This window comes from Chrysemys picta, chromosome 1, assembly GCF_011386835.1.
Source record: "Chrysemys picta bellii isolate R12L10 chromosome 1, ASM1138683v2, whole genome shotgun sequence".
Classification (NCBI taxonomy): Eukaryota; Metazoa; Chordata; order Testudines; family Emydidae; genus Chrysemys; species Chrysemys picta.
In genome coordinates this window covers 300,133,337-300,146,170 of record NC_088791.1, presented here as the reverse complement: position 1 = coordinate 300,146,170, position 12,834 = coordinate 300,133,337, and the positions used below count along the sequence as shown (strand labels likewise).

General features: G+C 45.7%; 1 protein-coding gene across 1 annotated transcript in view; it reads left to right on the top strand.

Moving 5' to 3' along the window:
• Window positions 1-1,314: 1,314 nt before the first annotated feature.
• Window positions 1,315-12,834, top strand: part of SLC25A15 (solute carrier family 25 member 15) — a 43,108-nt gene continuing 31,588 nt past the window's right edge. The window contains exons 1-2 of the mRNA XM_065581276.1: window positions 1,315-1,400; window positions 2,886-3,052. The gene's annotated coding sequence lies outside the window, so the exon portion shown is untranslated. The remainder of the gene's footprint in view (window positions 1,401-2,885; window positions 3,053-12,834) is intronic.

Sequence of the window (12,834 nt, the reverse complement as noted above, 5' to 3'; positions counted from 1 at the left end):
AAACAATGTGAAAAAGAGAGGGTGAAGAACAGAGCCGTAAAAGTGATTCACGGGACTTACAGTGAGATACAGAGAGCTCAGTCTGTTCAGCTTATCAAAAAGAAGACTGTGAAGTGCCTTGATTACAGTGTTTAAGCACCTTCAGAGGGAGAAAATACTGGGTTCAAAAGAGCTCTCTAATCTAGTGAAGAAAAGCATAAAAAACAAACAATGGCAGGAAGCTGAAGTCAGACAAACTCAAATTAGAAATAAAGCAATTTTTTTTGTAAGTGGAGGATGAGTAACCACTGGAACAAACTAAGGGAAGGGGCTCATTCAGTCTCTTGGTGTCTCCAAACTAAGACTGGATGCCTTTCTGGGAGAGATCCTTTAGCCACACACAAGCTATTGAGCTCAATATAGAGGTAACAATGAAATTTAAGGGCTTGTGGTATATAGACAATCAGACTAGATGATCCAATGATTCCTTCTGGACTTCAACTACATTCACTTGAAATCCAGGTCAGAAAATGAGTTAAAAGTAGCCTCAGAAAACACACCTGCCCGGTTGCTGCTCTGCAAAAAAAAACCCACACAAAGACCCGCCTACTCCCACTGAGGTCAATGGAGTGGGCCTGGGCTGAACGTCAGCCAGCCCTGATGTAAGCGCATTAGTCGGACCACCCCAAGGAAAGAGCAAAAGACTCCCCGGAGCGCTAGGAGGCCGAACAAGAAAATTCTTCGGTGGCGCTTGTTAAAAGCCGCGGGCCAGGCTCTCAGGCAGGGCGTGTCCCTGTACCACTGGCCGCCGGCAGAGGCCAATCCCCGCCAAGTCAGTCACCCTCCCGAAAGGCGCAGCTCGGGCCCCCGGGGGTTCCCAGCCGGGTGCGGCCGGCACAGACCGAACCGCGTTTCAGGCGGGTCCGTCCCACTGCGAGCGCGGCCAGCGGCCTCTCGGGGCCGCTACTGGCAAGTCTCGGCACCCGGAGCGGCCTCACGGACACACGCCCAGGGACCCGCCCCACGCAGGGCAGCGCGGGGAGCTCACCTGCCTGGTCCCTGCTCCGGCCGCGGCGCCCCCGCCCCCGCCGCCGGGTCCTGGGCGCCCCAGGGGTAGGAGAGGAACCGGGGGCGGGGGCGGCAGCGACAGGCGCCGCGTGTGCGGCTCCCGACTGCAGAGACGCGACTCCACATCTCGGCAGCCCAGTCTAGAGAGCGACGGTCGGTGTGTCCGTTCCTCTAACCGCTCCCCCTCCTGGCTTGGGTCCCTTCCTCAACTGTCCGTCTGGAAACAGTAGCCACGGACACTGGTTCCGGGATCGATTCCCGTAGAGGAGGGCTGGCCTCATGTTATGCAAGCGGGAGCTAGCTGGTGCCCTCAGGCCTAGCGCGGGCACAGCGAAAGGGACACGTTTACAGGGGTGTGTATTTAAATAACACCTTTTTGTGTTGTGGGCCAGAAGCTTGCCCAGTGGGAGGAGAGGGCGGATGGTCCCGTGGCCAGAGGATTGGGCGTGAGGAGAACTGGATTCAATTCCTGGCACTACCACAGGTTTCCTGTGTGACCTTGGGCAAGTCGCTTTGTTCACAGCCAGTTGGCAAACCGACAACAAGGACACAAGGGCCAGCAATGTGCAGATGACACAGTGTTCTACCCAGTAGTGCCAACCTCACGAGATCAAAAATCATGAGGGGTTTTTTTTTGGGGGGGGGGGGGTGAGGAGACAGGTTAATGATTAAATTTTGTCTGTGGTTTGACATTTGAACTCTTCCTGCCCACATCCCAGCCCCACTGTGTGTGAGAGAGAGAATGAAGGAGAGACAGTTACAGCAGGCCCCAGGGCAGCACTGCTCAGATTTGGCCTGGCTGCCCCTGTTGACGTCACTAGGCCTCACCCTAGGTAACTCGGGAGGGTGGAAGGCCACTAAGTGTCAATGAAGCCTTCCTGCACTAGGCCTAAGTGAACCAAACTCTGTCCTTCCATGTTTAAACTCTAATCAACCTCAAAAGCCAGGTGCAATTAGAATATGTAAGCAACCAGTTATCTGTGTGCAACCCCCTGCTCAAGCGGTAATAATGAGGCCTGCATGTTTCTGGCTGAAGGGAAAAAGGACAAGATAACGGTTTAAAGAAGTTACTAACAAGCTAGGCTTATAGCTGCCAAGAATGACTTAACTATTACCAGGGACGGGAGGGGTAGAGGGAGGAATGGGGGGGGAGAAAGGGAGGGCTAGAGGGGAAAGGGGGGGGGTGAGGCTTAACTGCAAAATGTATAAAAGAAGAAAAACTGTTCCTGTTAATGTGCTTGATTTGAGACTTGCCTGTCTCCTTGCACCGCTTTGGGATCCCAAATAAACTTTGTTTGCTTCTCCCCCTGGTGTGTTTATTGGCGCGAAGCACACCGGGCAACGGACCCGCTGTTGCTTTGCCTCGGGCACTCTGTGCTGGCAATACCCCTGCATCATGTTGCTCCATCAGTAGTGGGTTAATCTAGCCCTGAATGTGGTGACTTATCAAGATCTTTCTGTGACACATTGATGAGTCAGGATCCACCCTTTGGGAAACACTGGTATAAAAGATCCCACTTTCACTGATCAGTTTATATTTTCTCTTTAATATACCACTACTCCTAATTACAGCTCCTTTTACTACTCTGAATAACTTTGTTCCCTTCATTGTGTTTACATTTTTAAATGGCTGTTGATAATTATTATGCTCTCCATTTTAGGCTTCATTTCAAATTATCTACATTGGGTTCTTTTAATCTTTACTCTTAATTCAGTGCTCCAGCCCTGTAATCAATATTGGTATTAGAGGTGACAGACCAGGAAAAGTATTTCTCTTGAGCCCTACACTGCCAGTTTTTTTCAAAACTAGCCAAATATTATGGTTGCTTGTTCCCCAGGATTCTTCAAAATCGGGATCCTCTCTAAATAGGAAAAACTTCAAAAACAGACTCCAACGAGAGACTGCTGAGCTGGAATTGATATGCAAACTAGACACAATCAACTCAGGATTGAATAAGGACTGGGAATGGCTGCGCCATTACAAACATTGAATCTATCTCCCCTTGTAAGTATTCTCACACTTCTTATCAAACTGTCTGTACTGGGCTAGCTTGATTATCACTTCAAAAGTCTTTTTTCTCTTACTTAATTGGCCTCTCAGAGTTGGTAAGACTACTCCCACCTGTTTATGCTCTCTGTATGTGTGCATATATATCTCCTCAATATTTATTCCACTCTGTATGCATCCGAAGAAGTGGGCTGTAGTCCACGAAAGCTTATGCTCTAATAAATTTGTTAGTCTCTAAGGTGCCACAAGTACTCCTGTTCTTTTCTCTAAATAGGGCATTTGTATGGCTGCCTGCACCCCTGCTGGGATGCAGCAAACACAGACAGGTGCCTGCTGCTTAGAGATACTACCTTATACAGCACCACTTTTGGTGCCACTAGCTGTGGGGAGTAGGAACAGGCTCCAGGGCTTCCCCTTCACCATGTCCTTCTCTCTCTCTTCCCTGTTCTCTTCTCTCTTTCTTTCCCTGTCTTTCACACACAAGCATATACCATGAAATGAGGGAGCTGGAAAGGGTGGGGAACAGGGAAAAGAAAGAGTGAGTAGTAGAAATAATCAATGTGGGATATGAAATGGATAAGGAAGGAGACTGAGCGAGAGTAAGGGCTTGGCTACACTGGCACTTTACAGTGCTGCAACTTTCTCGCTCAGGGGTGTGAAAAAACACCCCCCTGAGCACAACAAGTTACAGTGCTGTAAAGCGCCAGTGTAAACAGTGCCCCAGCGCTGGGAGCCATGCTCCCAGCGCTGTAAGCTAATCCACTTGTGGAGGTGGAGTACCTGCAGCGATGGGAGAGCTCTCTCCCAGCACTGGCGCACAACCACACTCGCACTTCAAAGCGCTACCGTGGGAGCGCTCCCGCAGCAGTGAAGGAACAGATGGAATGAGGACATGTGAGAGACTGCACTCACATCGCCTGATTCTTATCTCATTTACTCTACTTTTACACTGGTGTCTAAAAACTCTCACAGTTCAATTGTGTGTGTCACAACATTTGGTGTTTTTTTGAAAGTCCTGGACCCTAGAGTCATGTGAACACACTAGAATCTCAGCTTTCATTTAAAAAAATAGTAAGTTTCTGGCCCTCGTGGTTGCAGAGATAAACTTGAGAACCCTAAAGGCAAATAAAAAGAACTCCTGATATATTATTTTTAAAATCTCAATTTTTATGACAAATCTTACAGTTTTGTGGGGACCTGACTCCTGATTTGTGGATGCTTGGGATGGGCTCTGTTATGTGTCTGTTTTCTGCAATGGTGTTTCTCCTGGTTTAACTGGAATATATAAGAAGAGATTCAGACATTAGGTATTAAATTTAAGCTTGGGAGTTATTCATTCCACACACAGAAAAAAAATTGGAACAAATGTTGCTTACATCTTGACTGATGTGTTTTGAACTAGCTAAGACCTTTATGAAAATGTAAGCTCTGTATTACACCCCATCTACACAAATAACCTGTACTTTGTTCTTTCCTAGCATCTTCTTTTACACTTTCTAACTGTCATTCTCCTTTTTTCCTGATTTTCAGAATTTAAATATGTGGCTGAAGCTTTTAATCATTATCACTAAAATTTAGCTTTACAGTTTTTATTTTTATTGGTTTTATTTTATTTTGCATGCTCTGCGGCAGGATAGAAAGATAGTTGAACTTATTAAAAAATCCATTTTTTAAATATTTTCTCTTACAATATTCCCTCAGTCAACGGCAAAACTCCCACTGACTTCAGTAAGAGCAGAGACAAGACCTCAGTTGTAACATTAGTCTCTGATTTCTCATGTCATTTTGTCTTGAACATCAAAACAAAACAAAAACAGTAAGAGGACTCAAAAATTGTCACCATGACTAAACAGTAGATTAAAAGAGGCAGTTAAAGGCAAAAAGACATCTTTTAAAATTTGGAGGTCAAATCCTATTGAGGAAAATAGGCACATAAATTCTGACAAGTCAAGTGTGAAAGTATAATTAGGCATGCCAAAAAAGAATTTGAAAAGCAACTAGCAAACAATACAAAAACTAACAGTAACACATTTTTAAGCCTGCCAAACAATCAGTGGAGCCACTGGAAGATCAGGGTGCTAATGGAGCACTCAAGTAAGACAAGGCTGTTGTGGAGAAGCTAAATGAATTCTTTGCATCAGTCTTCACTACAGAAGCTGTGGGGGAAATTCCCTCACCTGAGCCATTCTTTTTAGGTGATAAATCCGAGGACCTGTCCCAGACTGAGGCGTCATTAGAAGAACAAATTGATAAATTAAACTAATAAATCACCAGGACCCATAGGCGCCGACTCCGTGGGTGCTCCGGGGCTGGAGCACTCACGGGAAAAAATTGGTGGGTGCTCTGCACCCACCGGCAGCCAAGATCCCCTCCTTGCCCCCCTCACCCAACCTCACCTCCGCCTCCTCCCCCTAGCGCGCCATGTCCCCGTTCTCCGCCTACCTCCCAGCGCTTGCCACCGCAAAACAGCTGTTTCGCGGTGTAACAAGCTCCAGGAGGGAGGGGGGAGGAGCGGGAACACGGCGCACTCAGGGGAGGAGGCGGGGCCAGGGCGCGGATTTGGGAAAGAGGTTGGAATAGGGGCAAGGAGGGGGCGGAGACTTTGGGGAAGGGGTTGGAATGGGGGCTGGGCCGGGGGCAGAGGGGGGGGGGTCGAGCACCCACCGGCACCAGCAGAAGTCAGCGCCTATGCCAGGACCAGATGGTATTCACCCAAGAATTCTGAAGGAACTCAAATATGAAATTGCAGAACTACTAACTGTGGTATGTTACTTATCACTTAAATCGGCCTCTGTACCAAATGACTGGTGGATAGCTAATGTAATGCCAATTTTTTAAAAAGGCTCCAGAGACAATCCTGGCAATTACAGGCAGGTAAGGCTAACTTCAGTACCAGGCAAATTGGTTGAAACTATAAAAAAGAATAGAATTATCAGACAGATAAGTGAACACCATTTGTTGGGGAAGAGTCAACATAGCTTTTATAAAGGAAAATCATGCCTCACCAATCAATTAGAATTCTTCGTGGGGGGACAACAAGCATGTGGAGAAGGGTGCTCCAGCTTATAAAGTGAATTTGGATTTTCAGAAAGACTAGGACTGTAAGGGGAGGGATACGATAGAGATCTATAAAATCATGAATGGCATGGAAAAAGTCAATAGGGAAGTGTTATTTACCCCTTTACATAACACAAGAAGCTCGGGTTACCTGATGAAATTAATAGGCAGCAGGTTTAAAACAAACATAAAGAAGTACTTCTTCAGCCAATGCATAATCAACCTGTGGAACTCATTGCCAAGGAATGTTGTGAAGGCCATAACTGGGTTAAAAAAAAAGTAGATAAGTTCATGGAGGATAGGTCCATCAATGGCTATTAGCCAAGCTGGTCAGGGATGCAACCCGATGGCCTGGTCTGCCCCATGTCCCTAAACCTTTAGCTGCCAGAAGCTGGAACTGGACGAAAGGGAATGGATCACTCAATAATTGCCCTGTTCTGTTCATTCCCTTTGAAGTATCTGGCACTGACCACTGTCAGAAGACGGGATATGGGACTAGGTAGACTATTGGTCTGACCCACTATGGCCATTCTTATGTTTGTATACAAGTGTGTGGACTGAGCAAAGCATTATGCACAATAGTGCAGCTGTTTCTCAAACTTCTCTGCACTGCATATTTTTCTGATCTTTGGTCTAAATCAAGTCTCAATCAAAAACTGTAAAAAGCTAAATTAGAATCATAGAAGATTAGGGTTGGAAGAGACCTCAGGAGGTCATCTACTCCAACCCCATGCTAAAAGCAGGACCAACCCCAACTAAATCATCCCATGTACATGTAAAGAAGCCTGTACTTTCTGAATTTTCATGCTGTTTCATCATGCCTGCTGGAATTATATCCCATGATGTGCCATTTGGCTCCTGTAAGGTGTTTAAGGGCTCTCAGTTCCCAAAGTTTTTAATGGAAGTTGAGGGTACTCAGCACTCTGAAGGGTAAGCTCTTTTTCTGGTTTCGCCCATATGGCACGTATCCCTGAAGAATGTTATTTTAAATAAGTATTAATTAAACTCATGTGTCCAGTCAGATGTTTCTCATTATTTCCGTCATCCAATGGCGCCATTAAAATGAGTCAGTTTTAGAGACATTTCCTGGCACAATAAGAGGAGGGCACACCAAGGCTGATTTGGTAATAGTTAAATGTATGTTAGTAGCCAACAGCGCCGACTGACGTCTTTGTCAGTTTGAATTTCCAAAACATTGTTTTTGTAGACATTAGTAAATATGGGGGCAAAGTGAAAAGCTATAAACATCTGGGATTATACCACTGTATACTTTAAAAACCAACTGGTAGACACTAGCATGTACCAAATAGTTATATTTTTGGAGGAACAATGCAAAAAATAAAAAATATGAAAACAAATGATTGTGAGAAGCCAGAGAAAGATTATCGTTTTATACCATGCCCATTAAGGTACAGACTGATCTGGATTAAACCTAAACATGTTTACTCTCATTCTCATCCCAATTTTAGACAGGCACTGGAAAAGCAGGACACTTCACCATCCATGGTTTATGGTAACTGAAATAGCAAGACATTTTTTTAGTTGGAGCATGCACTCTGTTATTTCCACAATAAAAAAAAAATCTGAAATAGAAATCTGAAAGAGATATAAGCCCTCATGCTTCAGGGCATAAATCAATCTAATAAAGAGAGTTAAAAGAAACTTCCACTATGGGCAGATTATTCCATATATACCCACTTCGGATTTCTTGCACCTTCCTCCAGAGCAAGTGGTACTGACTACTTTTGGGACAGGATACTGGGCTAGATGGAGCACTGTTCTGATCTAGTATGGCACTTTTTATGGGGTGTAGAATTGCAGTAAAACCTACCTGCAGTCACACACTATGGAAACACTGTAATTCTTTTGAAGCATAAATTTTACATCCAAGCTTAAATGTTATTTGGGTTGAGATTCTGTGCTGCACTCCTAGAAGGGCAACTTAGAAGGTGCAGGCCAGAATGGAGAGCAAAAAGGTGGCTTCAGGTCACCATTGTGCCTTCAGGATGGGTGGCTCCCATATATTAGAGTAGTCCATAGCTATTCTGATTTACACCAGTGGCCACACTGTCTCCCAGAACAGTCCAGAATCCTAAGAGCATAAAGGTGGATTAATGCACCTTCTCTCCTCTTCCTGGACTGCTTATGGAGTGTGTCACAGCACAGAAACTCCACAGTGCCCTCTGCCACAGATACACCACTAACTCCTGCCTCTTGTGTCAGGTCTTGCAATGCGGCAGTATACTACATCTCCTGGGGGGGATTTCTCCCCCTACTCCCTGCAGCACAATTCTGGCTACTGCCACTGTGGCAGAACACAGAATCTGTCCCCTGATCTTTTCTCAGAACTGCATTTCTCATTTTCACTCACTTCATCCTTCGAGGTTTTGTTAACTCAGTCTTTAAAATGGCATTCTAAATAGATACTTCACTGGCTCTGAGCAAACCATATATACTTAGTTTAAAGGGTTCCTGAAAACCTATTCAGGTATCTGAGCTGGGTAACATAAAATTAAATTCCCATGCCTCTCATAAATATAAGATTCATTCTATAGCAGGAAATACTCTGGAATATGACATTAATGAATGGTACTTAACATAGACAAATTCACAGACCTATATCATATCCTGGGTGCAAACTGTATACATAGAAATTCACTGACTCAGCAGAAACTCTGGACTCCATTTAATCCCTCTGGTGTATGAGTAAAATTGTTCCTTCTCAGGATTCATCCTGGGATAGAGCTGAAGTGTTTGCAATGCCACCCTTCTGTGCAGACCTGATCCAGGGAAAGGCAGCTTTAAATTACTATAAAGAAGGCATAAAAGGTTTGGGTTGTTTGTTTTGTGTTCTCCAAAAGATTGTCCCACCCCATACACCCTGTGAGAAAGTGTGTATGGGGAAAAGGATGCGGCCTTGCTGTTGCAGATAAAGCAAATGCAGTTTTGTGTTGCATTAACAGAGGCATACCATGCATGTCACAGGAGGTGATAGTACTCTGTACTCAGCACTGGTTAGGCCTCAGTTGGAGTAGTGTGTGCAATTGTAGTCATCACTGTATAGAAAGGATGTAAAGAAACTGGAAAGGATCCAGAGGCAAGCTACAAAAATGACCAAAGGCAGTGGCACTGGAATACTTTTTGGAGTGGAGGTGCAGCCCTCTTACCCCTGTCTGCACCCCTCACCACCTCCTAGACCTGGGGCTGGGAGCAGGGCTGTGGCTCCATGATGTAGTGACACGGACAGGGTGTAATGATGCTGGTTCTGGTGGGACCCAACTGAGAGTGCCAATTCGGGACAAAATTGCTTAAAACAGGGAAGTTACAGCCCAAGGCTGGGTTTTTTTCACCTCTAAGGCAAACCAAACCAGCCAGACGAAGAGGACTTTGGTTTTACCCCACTGGCTAACCACAAGTTACACAAGCAATTCCCTTAGACACTCCAGTTTCCCAGTATCACCACCAGTGTCACTCGTTATGGGGATGAATGGTTATGAAAACTAATACCCCAGTAAAAGAAAAAAGGTTCTCCTGATCCCAAAGGACCAAGCCCCAGACCCAGGTCAATATACAAATCAGATCTTACCCACTAATCACGCTGTTGCCAATCCTTTAGAATCTAAAATCTAAAGATTTATTCATAAAAGGAAAAAGATGTATATGAGAGCTAGAATTGGTTCAATGGAATTAATTACACACAGTAATGGTAAAGTTCTTGGTTCAGGCTTGCAGCAGCGATAGAATAAACTGCAGGTTCAAATCAAGTCTCTGGAATACATCCTCAGCTGGGATGGGTCATTCAGTCCTTTGTGTAGAGCTTCAGTTTGTAGTAAAGTCCCTCCAGAGGTAAGAAGCAGGATTGAAGACAAGATGGAGATGAGACATCAGCCTTTTATAGGTTTCAGAGTAGCAGCCGTGTTAGTCTGTATCCGCAAAAAGAACAGGAGTACTTGTGGCACCTTAGAGACTAACAAATTTATTAGAGCATAAGCTTTCGTGGGCTACAGCCCACTTTTTCGGATGCCTTTTATAGTCTTTTCCAGGTGTAAGAACACCTCTTCGTTCTTACTGTGGAAAATTATAGCAAAAATTGAGTCTGGAGTCACATGGGCAAGTTTCTGCATACTTTGCTGAGTTACAAGGCGTATCTGCCTTCTCTCAATGGGTCAATTGTATAACTGATGGTCCTTAATGGGCCATCAAGCAGGCTAGGCAGAGCTAACACCAACTTGTCTGGGATGTCTCCCAGAAGCATAGCATAAGTTTGAAATACAGACAGTATAGAGCCAATATTCATAACTTCAACTACAAAATTGATACGCACGTGTCATAACTATAAAGGGAAGGGTAACAGCTCTCCTGTGTACAGTACTATAAAATCCCTCCTGGCCAGAGACTCCAAAATCCTTTTCCCTGTAAAGGGTTAAGAAGCTCAGGTAACCTGGCTGACACCTGACCCAAAGGACCAATAAGGGGACAAGATACTTTCAAATCTTGGGGGGGGGGGGGGGGGGAAGGCTGTTGTTTGTGCTCTTTGTTTTGGGAAGTTGATCGCTCTTGGGACTACGAGGGACCAGACATCAATCCAGGCTCTCCACATCTTTCTGAACAAGTCTCTCATATTTCAAACTTGTAAGTAAACAGCCAGGCAAGGCGTGTTAGTTTACCTTTGTTTTCTCAACTTGTAAATGTACCTTTTACTAGGGTGTTTACCTCTGTTTGCTGTAACTTTGAACCTAAGGCTAGAGGGGGGGTCCTCTGGGCTCTTTAAGTTTGATTACCCTGTAAAGTTATTTTCCATCCTGATTTTACAGAGATGATTTTTACCTTTTCTTTAATTAAAAGCCTTCTTTTTAAGAACCTGATTGATTTTCCTTGTTTTAAGATCCAAGGGGTTTGGATCTGTATTCAGCAGGGAATTGGTGAAGAGTCTCTCAAGGCTACCCAGGGAAGGGAATTAGCATCGAGAGTGGTGGCAGCAGACCAGATCTAAGCTGGTAGTTAAGCTTAGAAGTTTCATGCAGGCCCCCACATTTGTACCCTAAAGTTCAAAGTGGGGAAGCAGCCTTGACAGCACGTATAGACAGCATAATCATAACCAGCAAACCAAAACCTTGTCTTGACACCTAATTTGACCCCCTTTATACAAGATTTGGTGCCACTACAGGACCTTGGTTGCAACTATGTTCTATATGGCCCCAGTTCAAGTCAATAACGTGACACAGGTAAGACAGCGGAGGCTGGGGTCACAGCTAGGGGCAGGTGCAGAGCCCTGGGCATGGGGCTGGTGGCCAGGACCCCAGACCCAGCGGCAGGGCCGGAGCTGGTGGTCAGCAGCGGAAGCCCCGGGGTTGGCGGCCGAGTAGGACCCTGGGCCGGCAGCAGAGCCCTCAGACATGGGTCCAGCGGCCGAGCAGGACCCAGGGCTGGTGGCTGAGCGGGACCCAGGGCAGGCGGCAGAGCCCCTGGGCAGCAGAGGGGCTGGCGGCCGGGACCCTGGTGGCAAGGGCGCAGGGCCGGGGGCCGGAATGCTGGGTGCAAAATCTGGGGGTGTGACAATGCGGTTCTGGTGGAACCCAACTGAGAGTGCCAACTCAGGACAAATTGCTCAAACAGGGCAGTTACAGCCCAAGGCTGGGGGTTTTTCCACCTCTAAGGCAAACCAAACCAGCCAGACTAGGAGGACTTCGGTCTCACCCCCTGGCTAACCGCAAGTCTCACAAGCAATCTCCTTAGACACCCCAGTTTCCCAGTATTACCACCAGTGCCACTCGTTATGGGGACAAATGGTTATGAAAACCAATACCCCAGTAAAAGAAAAAGGTTCTCCTGATCCCAAAGGACCAAGCCCCAGACCCAGGTCAATATACAAATCAGATCTTACCCACAAATCACGCTGTTGCCAATCCTTTAGAATCTAAAATCTAAAGGTTTATTCATAAAAGGAAAAAGATAGAGATGAGAGTTAGAATTGGTTAAATGGAATCAATTACATACAGTAATGGCAAAGTTCTTGGTTCAGGCTTGCAGCAGCGATGGAATAAACTGCAGGTTCAAATCAAGTCTCTGGAATACATCCCCCGCTGGGATGGGTCCTCAGTCCTTTGTTCAAAGCTTCAGCTTGTAGCAAAGTTCCTCCAGAGGTATGAAGCAGGATTGAAGACCCGATGGAGATGAGGCATCAGCCTTATATAGTCTTTTCCAGGTGTAAGAACACCTTTGTTCTTACCGTGGAAAATTACAGCAAAATGGAGTCTGGAGTCACATGGGCCAGTCCCTGCATACTTTGCTGAGTTACAAGGCGTATCTGCCTTCTCTCAATGGGTCCATTGTATAGCTGATGGTCCTTAATGGGCCATCAAGCAGGCTAGGCAGAGCTAACACCATGTTGTCTGGGATGTCACCCAGCCGCATAGCCTAAGTTTGAAATACAGACAGTATAGAGCCAATATTCCTAACTTCAACTACAAAATTGATACATACATATAGACAGCATAATTATAACCAGCAAACCATAACCTTGTCTTAGACACCCCCTTTGACCCCCTTTACACAAGATCTGGGTGCCACTACAGGACCTTGGTTGCAACAATGATCTATATGGTCCCAGAGTATATCAATAACGTCACAGGGGGTGCTGCAGCACCCCCTGCACCCAGACTTCCCACACCTATGACCAAAGGGATGGAATGCAGCCATATGAGCAAAGGCTGAAGGAACTG